The following is a 12,637-nucleotide window of genomic DNA, read 5'->3' as shown; positions in this document are numbered from 1 at the left end:
AACTATGCTGCTCCCACCCAGCTGAACAGCATTTAGGTGAGTGGGACAAAAATAGCTGTAATAATTTTAAAGAGAATAGTTTAACAAGAGGAAGCTGATTCATCACACTGGTTACATCAAAACAAGTGTTTTTATTTCATTTTTAGACATACACACAATTTAACATAACAGATCTCAAGTCACAGCTGTCAGTTCACATTCAATAGTATTCATAAAGAAATCATATGCAGTGTTGAAAACACTGTGCAAATGTACACATACAGCTTTAGTCCATAAAAGCAGAATATATGTGTTTTGTGTTTAACATTCTTCAAGCAAAACCTCCCAAGAGACTTCTTCAAACAGATGGTTCACCTGTTTGGCAAACAGATGGTGTGTGTGTTGTCATGCGATGAATAACATGGAAACTGTCACTGAGAGGTGTATCACCTGTGTGGATTTTCATGTGGATCGTTAAATGACCAGACTTTCTAAAAGATTTCCCACATGTTTCACAAGAATATGGCTTCTCACCTGTGTGGATTCTCATGTGTCTAGTTAAAGTACTAGCATTACTGAAACATTTCCCACATGTTTTGCAAGAATATGGCTTCTCACCCGTGTGGGTTCTCATGTGTATAGTTAAAACACCAGAATTTATAAAATCTTTCCCACATGTTTTGCAAGAATATGGCTTCTCACCTGTGTGGGTTCTCAAGTGTATAGTTAAAAGACCAGCGGTCCTACAACATTTCCCACATTTTTCACAATAATATGGCTTCTCACCAGTGTGGGTTCTCATGTGTTGAGCTAAAGCACTAACATCACGAAAACATTTCCCACATGTTTTGCAAGAATATGGCTTCTCACCTGTGTGGGTTCTCAAGTGTATAGTTAAATGACCAGCAGTCCTAAAACATTTCCCACATTTTTCACAATAATATGGCTTCTCACCTGTGTGGATTCTCATGTGTATAGTTAAATGACTAGAATTAATAAAACATTTGCCACATGTCTTGCAAGAATATGGCTTCTCACCTGTGTGGGTTCTCAAGTGTATAGTTAAATGACCAGCAGTCCTAAAACATTTCCCACATGCTTCACAATAATATGGCTTCTCACCTGTGTGGGTTCTCAAGTGTATAGTTAAATGACCAGAAGTCCTAAAACATTTCCCACATGTTTTGCAAGAATATGGCTTCTCACCTGTGTGGATTCTCAAGTGTATAGTTAAATCACTAGATTTCCTAAAACATTTGCCACATGTTTCGCAAGAATATGGCTTCTCACATGTGTGGATTTTCTGATTTTCCTCCCAATCCAGACTGCAGTTCCTCTCCTGGTTAAAGAAATGCTGATCAGCTAGAATCAGCTCTTCCTCCATACAATTATGTTGTTGAATATGATCTGGAGGGTTAAAGGAAACAAGAAAACAGAATGTTAAAAATGAAAAACGTATTCTAGTTCAAAACACTGCAGCCTCCACAGTGTAAACAAGTTGCCTTACATTAAACACACACAGTCATGTTGCTGAGGGAGAACTGCAGGGACAAAATGGACACAAAAACTACATCTATAACCTAGAACAAACCAAATAAATTGATCCAACAATACTAACAAATATAACATGTAAGTTCTGACTTTCTCTGAAAGGATTTTACATAGACTTGACATTTTAGAGATGTTTTACCTTGATCAATGTTGTGAGAAAGAACCATGTCCTCGTTTGGTTCTGCTCGATCATAAGTAGCAGTTACTGTAGAGGGATCAGTCTCCTCTTTCAGTACATGCTGCTCTCCCTCATGAGTGATGCAGACTTCCTGCTGTTCCTCTTTAACCTGTGGGGGTTCTGGTTGCTTCTGGACCAGAATGGAGTTCTTCTTCGGGTTACAGAGCTGCTGGTCAGCCAGCACATCCTCCCCCTCTGAATTGTGTTGTTGAGGGAGATCTGCAGGGAAAAGGGACATAAGAAATGATGGGTGCACTCCTGAACAAATATCTGATATCATTTGACACATTTGTAGCTTAAAGCCATGAAGTCAGTGTCCTCCTGTTAGAAACACTATATGTAGAATGTGCACACTTTAAAAACAGACATTTGACAAATTGTCATGATTACATACCTGTTCTGTGTAACTTTATTTCAGAGTTCAGGAGGATATCCAGCATTTGGCGCTGACGGTCCATCTCTTCCTCGTACTTGACGATAGTCTGTTCAAACACTCCCAATATTTCAGCAGCAGCAGCAGTTAGCCGCTCACTGATAAGACCTCTCAGAAACTCATTAGCAGCCATTGAGACTCTCTACTAGTGTGTCCGTTGTGTTTTGGTTCTTCTTATAAGTTTAACAGCAGTCTTGATCTTCTGTTAAGTTTGCTGGCAGTTGTTTTCTTCTTCTTTTAAGAACTTGAAGTGAGGCAACTGGTCTTGTAGAGTTCCTTGAAGATGTTCCACTGCTCCTTCAACCAGCTACAACTCGTAGTTTCCACACTCTCTATTTCACACGGGCAATCAGAAATAATAAAACAAACCGTTGCTATAGCTGCACTACAAAGCAAAAAGCGTTGTTATAGTTACACTACAAAACACAAACGTTGCTATAGCTGCACTACAACTGCACATCCTCCGCAGTTGCGTCATTCATGTATACATCCAACAGTCCTGAACAGCTATTACAGTCAAACACATAACACAGTACCTTAAATGTCCCACACCCACATTGGGAAATAAAGTTTTCTTACTGGAAAATCCTACAATACTGTCTGTGCTAAAGGAGCTCAGTGGGTGGATCTGTGTGGAACTTATGACAATGGCTCTAAATGTCTCCATACTTACCTGTGATTTTTTTTAACATTGGTGTCTATGGAGGAGCCTTCAAAACCACCTTCAAATTTGACATGTAACTAGTTCCACATGCTTTCAGCTACAGAAACTGTTCAAACATCATTCTGTTCAGCTCTTCAAGGGCTATTAAACTTGTATTCGGATTTGATCACAAATCCACAAAAATTCAAAAGCCATTTAACATTGAAGACTATGAGAGAGCCCTTCAACGAGGGTCATCTGCCAAATGTATCTCCTCCTACAAATTTCAAGCTACAGACTCCATTTTAGTCTTAAAACGCTGATTAGATGCTGCTCTGTCAAACTTGTATTTAGAGTTTTCTAATTCCGAATCGTTTCCGCACACCGGGCTCTCAAAGTTGGAGTGGTTTTTGAGGTCTCCTCTGTGTTTAACATTAGTGTGTATTGTGCAGAATGATCAAAGGCAGAGTGGATGATGTCATCACTCAGAGAAGAGAGAGGCTGAGGAGGTGCCTAAAAAAAATCTCTCTAACCTGCGCTCAGGCCTGCACCTTCCGTCTAACTGGGATAATTTGTATATCTGGTCGAAGGAACACTCGTTAGCTTTCTGACGGTGTCACTCTTAAAACTGAACACCAAACCGTTTTTGCCTTTATAGCCAGCTGTTCGGGGAGAGTGCCGGTCATTCTTCCAGGTCATTCTTCCATTAAGACATAATGTAAAACCAAAAACAAACAAGTAGAGCAGCCATATTTTCTAACTCGCCGCCATCTCCACATCTTTGACATCATAGACATAAAAATTATACTGTTGTAGAGTAACTTCTTGTGATTCTCCCGGTGTCCTTATTTTTTGTCTGAAGGCTTCGGTTTGGACAAAAAGAGAAGTTGTTTGGAGGGTTCAACCCCTATTAAAATACATGGGATCTGCCGTGAGAGGAGTGAAAGGACGCTGAGCGCCGGTCGGGCCCCCCGCGCCGCCCCGTGCGCAGCGCCCCATCCCCGCGACCCAGGCGACCCGCCGGGCCGACTCAGAAGAACAAAAGATCCGGGGTGACGGCGATCGACCGGCCGTCACCCCGTTGTTTTGGCCCGGCTCTCCGCACATGGCTAATTTGCATAACACATTAAAGTCAACCGCGAAATCGACTTAAAACACACAAAACAATAAGAAAAAATATACAAGCATGTTTTCACTCAGACTGTAGAACAGCAGCAGAAAAAAACAAACAAATAAACAAACCGGACAATTTCACATTTAAATGTGTGTCTGTGCAAATCAACCTACGTTACATTCTTCCATCGCTTCGTTTGGTCGTAAGCAGCTGTTGTAATGTTTCCTATCTTGCTGTGGAGTCCTTAAATAAAGATCGGAGTTCATTCTTTTGATAGCAAACATCCAGTTACTATAGCGACAACCCTAATGCATGTCGCGGCACTACAGCTGTTGCCGGCGTTGTGTCCTCGTTGCGCTTTCTTCGGCTTTCTTCGTGCTCGGGCTTATGGTGACAGACGTTGAACTTATGTTAGAAACGTGCTGCTCTGCATTATTTAACTAAACACCACTACCTTCCACCCTTGAGACAACGAGGTGTTTAGGGACCCTGCGGAGCCTTTTTGTCTTTTCCAAGACTAGTCATTGGTTTTGATCCGCCTGCCAGACAAATCCCAATAGACAGAATGAACAACTTGAGCATAAGTGCTAAAAGAGTGCTTTAATATCAAACCAAGAAACAGGACCAACAGGAATGAGCAAAATAATAAATAAGTCAACTGTAAATAGTAGCACAAAGTCAGTCAGACAGTCAAAAGGCAAATGTGCAAAGCAAGAAAGCCAGCTGAAAGTACCGGACTGTGCAAAATAATAAAAAAGTAAGTTTTAAGTAACATGCAAACTGAAAACAGAAAATATAAGTGCAAACACAAAACAGCCTGCAAAATATTTGCATAGCAATCACTTCCTACAATGAAGAGCAATAACACAACAAGCGATATCAAACTATATACAAAACAGTGCACACTAAAATCTAAAGTGCAAAGAAAACACACACACACACACACAGCAAACTCAAACACAAAACAATAGAAAAAGGAACATTACAGTGTAGGAGCAGCAGGTGGAGGAGGAGGAGGAGGTGGTGGAGGCTGGTCAGCAGGTGTAAGAGTGGCAGCAGCTGCAGCCTCCTCCATCTTCTTCTGTGCCAACCACTCTTCCACACTCCCTCACAGGACAGTACCAACCGTACTTCCTGTAGCTGGTGTGTCCGTACTGCTTGGTCTTTGGCAGTCCACAGTCGCGACAGTTAAAGTGCGTTGTCCGTCGATACGGCCTTGCAGTGTCCCCCGCCGCCAGTGCAAGCTGCCTCCCATTTTCACGTTTTTTCATCCGCCAAGCTGTGGTCCTGGAATACCCAGCTGTGTCGGCGGCAGCAGAGGGGGGAGCTGTGGCGGTGGCAGAGGGGGCAGCTTGATGTCACTCTTCTGCTTGGACTGATGAGTCAGTGAGCAGCAGCTGTACAATGAACACACCTGCACTGCTTCCTGAACCAAAGTGTAAGGACCTAAATATTCTCCACTAACATTTTTCGACAAGGTTCATTTGGCCTTCACCTTTTTAACTATAAGAGTATTCCTTTCAATCAGACCAATCACTGGTCTGATTGAAAGCAATACTCTTATAGTATTCTCCACTAACAAATGCAAATATGCTGCTTATGAGCTGATATATTTGTATAGAACATATACATACTCTCACTGTAAATATGAAGAGTTGACACTGTATTTACAGTCCATTATAAAATGTGTATGTACATATATAGAATAAATGTCTATGAATAATGATTAATATGATGTTGTAACAGTAAATGATAATAGATGCATAACATGAACCAATCAATCATAACATTCTGATCACTGACAGGTGAGCTGAATAACACTGATGCTCTGTTACCATGGTAACTGTCAGTGGGTGGATATATGAGGCAGCAAGAGAACATTTGTGTGTCTTACATGGACTGAGTGGAAATCAGAGTTAAAAAAGTGAGAGCAGAAATCCTCCAAAGGGCTGGACCTGAGTGCTGTCCTGCATGACATGCAGCTGATCACCAGCAGGTGGCTCACTGCTTTGCTGTCACTCCATGTAACAAATCTATGAATACAGAATGATGTTTGAATGGTGTCTGTAGCTGAAAGCATGTGGAACTAGTTACATGTCAAAGTTGAAGGTCTCCTCCATAGACTCCAATGTTAAAAATAAATTGCTTAATATTTGAAAAATTTGAATTTCTTTTGCCTTGCAGCAATCAAACTAATAAACACTACAGTTACAATAGGGCCTTTGCACCACTCGGTGCTTGGGCCCTAATAATAATAACCTAGATCTTAGATATGGTAATTACTGTGTTTCAGTGAAGGATAAGTTCCACATAGTTAAATAAATTCAAGATATACAGTATGTGTGGGGATTTATGGTGTTCCAACTGCATCTACATGACCCAACCACTAGATGGTGTAACAGAGCTGCGATACAAACAGGTCCTGTCATAGTTTTTCATGTACTGCCAAAATCCATAGCTGCACTAGTTCCTCAAATCTGAGCCAAAACCACCAGAAAGAGAAAAAAAATAACAATAATCATAATATTATTTGTGTGGGTCTTACTACAATAGCAAAAGAAGAGAATCCTGCTTATTTTTAGTGTTGATAGGGATATATATATATTTTTCCCAAAAACATCTTGTTATTTGTGGCTTCCTGTGCCAACATTGCCCCATCTATGTAATCTATACATAGGTGTGCTTTTTAAAATTATCTAAGGAGATTTAGCGACTGTACACTGTAGCCACAAGTTTCCTCTGCCTCCTGTAGCATCTTGAAACGACCTGTGATCATTCCTTCCCCCTCTGCGACTCCTCATGTTTTTGTTTCCTACAACTTTTTCTCCATCTCTACAGTCCCCTTTCTGCTGCTCCTTTCTTCCGTACTCTTTGATCAGATTCCTTGTTGCTATGCTGCCTCCAGACAGTGTGATGTATCTGGGCCAAGCCGCAGACAACAACCCTCCAAAATGTGTCTGAGACAAAGAAGAAGAAGACGATTTTGTGTTTCGCATACCTTGTCAAATTTAAAATTTGATGTAAGGTAATGGCACAGATTGACTCTCAGGGAGTTCATTTAGTGTACACTTTGGGTAGATGTTTCAGGTTATAAACTCCTGCAAGAAGCTATACCAGCAAGCCAGGATAGGGTGATCAGGGTGCAAAGTATGCACGTGTGAGGCATTAAGCTAAATAAAAATCAGCTATAACTGCAATAAGCTAAACACATTATGCTGTGTGTGTGTGTGTGAGAGAGAGATCAATACAAAACAAAAGACATGGTGATATGGCACATATGTGGGGAGGGTTTGTTGCCTTACCCTAATCACCTCCCCTGGGATGGTTCATGTGCGTCTCTATATGCATAAAATGTGCCATTTTCTGAATTTATGAATATCCGCGTGTTGCTACATCTGTGCACATAGCACTGTGTGTTACTGTGTGTGACTGTGTGTACGTGTCTCTTTGTTGCTGTTTAAGTATCTTCTAAATGTGAGGACCTGTGCTGTATCAGAGGCACAGCGTAACACGTCTCTTCAATAATTCACAATAAATGAAAGTGAAAAATTAATGAATGCAGATTCTGTCTTCTGTTGGTCCTCCTCTTTTTCTTCCCACCCCTGTCCTGTTGTAAATATCTTCTCCTCGGCTCTCCTGCCTCGTCAGCATTCAGTCTGCAGCTTTCCTGTCTTATTTGGTGAATCCTCAGACAAGAATTTAGGCTATGAGTGCTTTTTTTAAAGAGGGTCCATGATGCTTTGCTTTTCCGCTTTCACACTACGCTTCAGTAAGTGTTGTAGTGTTCGAGCAGGAAAGGTAAGACAGTCTGATGGGACTAAACCTGCTGCTAAACAAAGAAGGTATTAGAGGCTGTCTAGTGTTTTAGCTGATATGTTTTGCATCTGATTTCAGTTACACCTTTTGAGAAGTGTTTTCAACACACTACAGTCACTGTGCCCTATTTTTTTTCTGATGTTAAACCAAGCATCAACCTTCAGGGCTTAGTAATGAAGCCAATGCAGACGTGTTGAAAATTGCAGTTCACCTCCTTGCCTGTATTCGGAGTTTAGGTGGACTGTGATGCTGCCAACATGGCAACGGTTGGAGACTCCCACAGGAAACTGAAAAAACTAAAAACTTTTCAGAAACCTATAGGTGACCTCACAGAGGCTTTGTTGTAATGGTGAATAAAAACTCGTAATTTAACACTTTTTTTATAATTACAAAATTATTTAATACATAAAAATGAGACAATAACTAAATAACACACGGTGTCAAAAACGAACACGGAATGTATTGACACTTCCGTCAACGAATAAAAACGAGACGAAATTGTTGATGAAGATAAGATCCAATCAGAGCAGATTTTGTTTGTGGAAGGGAGGGACGAATCAGGCAGCGGAGAGCCAAGCAGAAGTGATCTCTCTGCATAAGGACGTTACCCCATGATGCTGGGAGAAGGCATACTCATGCATGGTAACACAAAACAGGAGAACAGACATACGGACACGTTTGATGTCTAGACAAACAAGACGGTTTGCAAACCGTGTGGAGCGACTATTAGCGGTAAAAACACAACAAACTGAAGTGACATTTGCAGACGAGTCATCTTAACTTCCGTTCAAAGATACACGTGATGGACTAAAATTCTTTGATATTTAGTCGACTAAAACTAGACTAAAAGTTAAAAAATGTTGATGACTAAAATGTGACTAAAATCAAATGACATTTTAGTCACAAGACTAAAATAAAAACTAAATCAAAAGTTGCTGCCAAAATTAACACTGCTTTTGATGTCTATGGTGCTAAATCCTTATGTGACATATTTTGAACCATTATGGCTCATCTTGTGCTTCACAGAGGAATTTTCTTTTTTCAAAGGACGAGAAGCAGGGTACACTCTCGACAGGTCACCTGTCTATCACAGGGCTAACACAGAGAGACACACACTCACACCTATGGCCAATTCAGAGTCCCCAGTAACATCCACCTCTTTAGTATGTGGGAGGAAGCCACTGTACCGAACCCACAGAAAATAACCTGTAATAATTTTAAGCTTCTGATGTGATCATTTAATGTTCCCCATCTATTAATTACAACTAAATAAATAAATGTCTTCAGGCAAAGAACTACTGAGAGCATCATTCTATGCTTTCTCATCAGTCTTTGAACACTGCTCACAGTTTTCCTGCCTGCATCTGTTTGTTCACATTCCTTCACTGAGGTTGTCTGCTCTGGGATTTCAAACTGGAGCAACATGCTATTTTGTATACCCAGGGTATATAAAAGGTAAAAGTAAACAATGCTCACCCCTACCCTTGCAATCTGATATGTGTTTTGGTTGTTAAATGAACTACTACAATTTTAAGGTGCATGCTTTAATATTATAAAGGTCCAGCTTCCACTTCCCACTCACATTTTTGTCAGCAGGGGATAATGTATCAGTATGGATCTCCTGTTATAGAGCATCCATCATTTCAATCCTGAATCCTTATGCTTGAACCAAAAACACACACACTTTGTAAACCATCAATCAATGTATAAGAATATGCCTTTCAAATTAAACACTGTCTTGATCTACACAGCTACACAGAATATGTGTTATTCTTTTCTCTGCTGATCACAGAACCAGCTATGACCATGAGACAGTACATATTAAGCAAATATTAGAGTGAATTGAAAAAAAAAAACATCCATTCACCATCCTGAGATGGACAACAAAATGCAGATCACCATCCATAAGCTGCAGTAAAGCAGAGCATTCTGGGACATTGATGACTTTGTGAGCTATCATTTCATTGAGGTTTGACTCCATAGATTTTTTTTGTCTGCTTCTTTTTCCTTCCTTCAAGAGTTGGACTCCTGTTATATGCATTAAATGAAGATAATGGCCAGGATGTTCTCTGATGTTCTCTGTAACACTGTTCTGGGCTTATTTGTGTCTCACCTGTGTCTCATTGTCTCTCCCTCCTTTGTGTATATCATGTGTGTGCGTCCCTTCACTCCCTGCTAGTTTGTCTTGTGTGTCAACCACACCTACCAGTCCTCCAAGTCTCGAGTTGTGTTAGTAGTTCTTCTGTGTTTGACTCCTGTCGATTGTTTTGTGGATGTAGCCCTTTGCCTTAGCCTATTGTTGTTTTTGCTTTAAGTTACTCTGTGCATGACCTTCGCCTCTTCTTGGACCTTACCTAAGCCTGAGTGAGCCGTTTTTACTTCTGCCGTTCTGAATGACTTCTTGTGTACCTCGGGTCCTCTGCCTGGAATAAAGGTCTTTTGTTTTCCACTTACTCTGTCTCCTGTCAGCACTTGTGTCCACTCTACTCCACCCTAACAGATTTGACTTTTTTAACTGTATGAAATATTACTAAATTGACTGAGGAAAAATGTTCTCTCTGTTGCGTGAAACAATAATTGGTGCAGAATTATGTGATCCTTTCATCTTTTGCCAAAAAACAATCCAGAATAAATTGAAGTAAACAATCTAAACTTGGTTTTATACAAATGTAACCTAGCAAGATTGTTATTTAAATCCAAATATTAAGGAATAGATTAAATAATTAATAACCCAGCATATTGGGCCCACAACAGGGCTGAGTTACTGAAATGACCCAGATTTCATTAAAAAATGACAGTTAGAGTTATAAAGATATGACATGCTCTTTAACCTTCAAAAAATCAGAGCAGTAGTAGGAGGAAAAAAAGGTGATTGAAAAATGATTATATCTTAGCTGTTGTGAGTATGCCACACCATTCATTCAAAGCTATGTAACGACACCCTAGAAGGCCAGTATTTACACCAGAGGGAATGTGACAGGAACAGCAACATGATCTACAAAGCTATATAAACAATACTGCTCTTAATGTGACTTTATTGCAGCCTTTGCTCTTTGTTTGCAGTAATTTCCATGCTGATCTCAGTGGTCAGGCATTATGGTAAGTTAGCTGCAACGGTTACCACGGTGATGTACTCCTGGAAAACAGCAGAGGGTTTTGTGATGCAGGGAAAGCCAAAGATATCTGGATTACTAACTTGTGATTACATTTACAAAAATCATAATCTTTAACCTTTGAATCATACAATTTACAAATACACATTTTGCAAAAAAAAAAATGATCATCTTCAAATGACTACATCCATCTGTGCAGACGTGTTGCAGATCACGCCTCTGTACGTGTGCCCTTCTGAGACTTGTTTCAGTGTGTGTTTCTGAGAACATATTGTCAACGTGTGTATGTGCATCTGTGTGTTTCTGCATGTTGTGACGTATGTGTGTGTGTGTTTAGTCTGTGAGATGCGTCAGTAACTGGGGCAGAACTGATTGTTGCTGATGGCTGTAGGCGAACGCAGACCTACATTCTGCTCTGCCATACAGAGGAGTGGGGTGGGGTGGGATGGGGGGTGCACAAGGCTAATAAAATTGGGGTCTCTCCTGCATTCATCCCCTTCCTTTATCTCCTGTTCCCTATATGTCAACCTTCCACATTGCTTTTTCTTGAGATTTTGCTTCTTCTATCCTCCCAACATGTTTTCATTATGTCTGCTGTGACACTTGACAGGCACAGGGTCTTACTCAGCACACAGACAGACAGGAAGTGAGTCTGGATAGAAGGCAGAGAAAAGAGGAGGAGGCACAAAGAAGGAAAAATGTACACCAGCCTCCGAGCACACCAATTTGTTTACCTATATGTCTGGATTATGAGTAGAGACGCACAACATACGACGTGTGGTGCATCATCATATTGTCAACAGCTGGATTATCCTGCAAGGACTATAATCTGCTCCATTTGCTGCAACAAATGTATTTTAGGCTATAAAGGGTTGTATTTTAAATGATTTTTTTTTTCTTGCCCTAACGGTCATTTAACTAAAGTAAAGCAATGGTGCCAGGGGGGACATCAACCTCAGACTCTTAGGTCAAAATTCACAGCACAGTCAGAGCTAACAGCCAACCCCTCCAGCTTCCTAAAGCAGCTTTTTATTGCTACATTGGAGCTATGTTTATTGCATTTAGACTACGCAATGCACTATGTACAACTGTGTATGTGACAAATACATTTTGATTTGACTTGATTACCTGCTGAGCAGAAACATTTACTTACACAGCTTACATGTTTGTCATTGCCACCGTTTTGTTATGGTTCGTTTTATTTTGATAGTTACCATCTATGCTTTTAGTGATAGTTTCCCTGCTTTATTTTGAAGTATCTGTCGGTTGTATTCCATGTTTTATTTTAGCTGTTGTCTTTCCTTGTTTTACTTCCTGTCATTTCCCTTCTCCTCTCTGATTGGTTGCCTCACCATCATTGTTTCCAGCTGTGTCTCATTAATCCTCACCTTGTGTATTTAGCCACTGTGCTTTCTTTATTTGTTTGTTTTCCTCACCTCTCTGCCTATGGGTTCTGTTCTTAGTTAAACCCTTTGGTACGCTTTTGTAAGTTCTTCATCTCTGCCTCATTTTTTTCCAGCTTTATTTAAATAATTCTCATCTATTTTACTTCAGTCACCCATCTGTGTCTTACACTGACTACCCTACTCATTTTTCACATTTCTCCCACTGCCACAGAAGACAGAACTCATTAAGGCCCTTTCACACTGGAGAAAGTTAATCCTGCTAGAGTATGATTGTATCTGGATAGTCTTTAAACTGGATGCGTTTAGACCTATTTTCAAATCTGGCGCGTGTCACACGCATGTCAGCACTCAATCTAGCTTAATCCAGCTTGTTTGCAGTCCTCCAAACCACTAGGTGGCGCACT

At 40.4% G+C, this 12,637-nt stretch overlaps 1 long non-coding RNA gene across 1 annotated transcript; it reads right to left on the bottom strand.

Annotated features, from left to right (window-relative positions):
* Positions 1–1,882: 1,882 nt before the first annotated feature.
* Positions 1,883–8,835, bottom strand: LOC114433788 (uncharacterized). The gene is made up of 4 exons (XR_003670398.1): positions 8,825–8,835; positions 7,957–7,963; positions 2,103–2,279; positions 1,883–1,927 (listed from the first exon to the last, which is right to left on the bottom strand). It is a non-coding gene; the product is annotated as an uncharacterized LOC114433788 (long non-coding RNA).
* Positions 8,836–12,637: the final 3,802 nt, after the last annotated feature.

This window comes from Parambassis ranga, chromosome 3, assembly GCF_900634625.1.
Source record: "Parambassis ranga chromosome 3, fParRan2.1, whole genome shotgun sequence".
NCBI lineage: Eukaryota > Metazoa > Chordata > Actinopteri > Ambassidae > Parambassis > Parambassis ranga.
The sequence above is the reverse complement of the archived record's forward strand: the minus strand, read 5'-3'. Positions and strand labels throughout refer to the sequence as shown.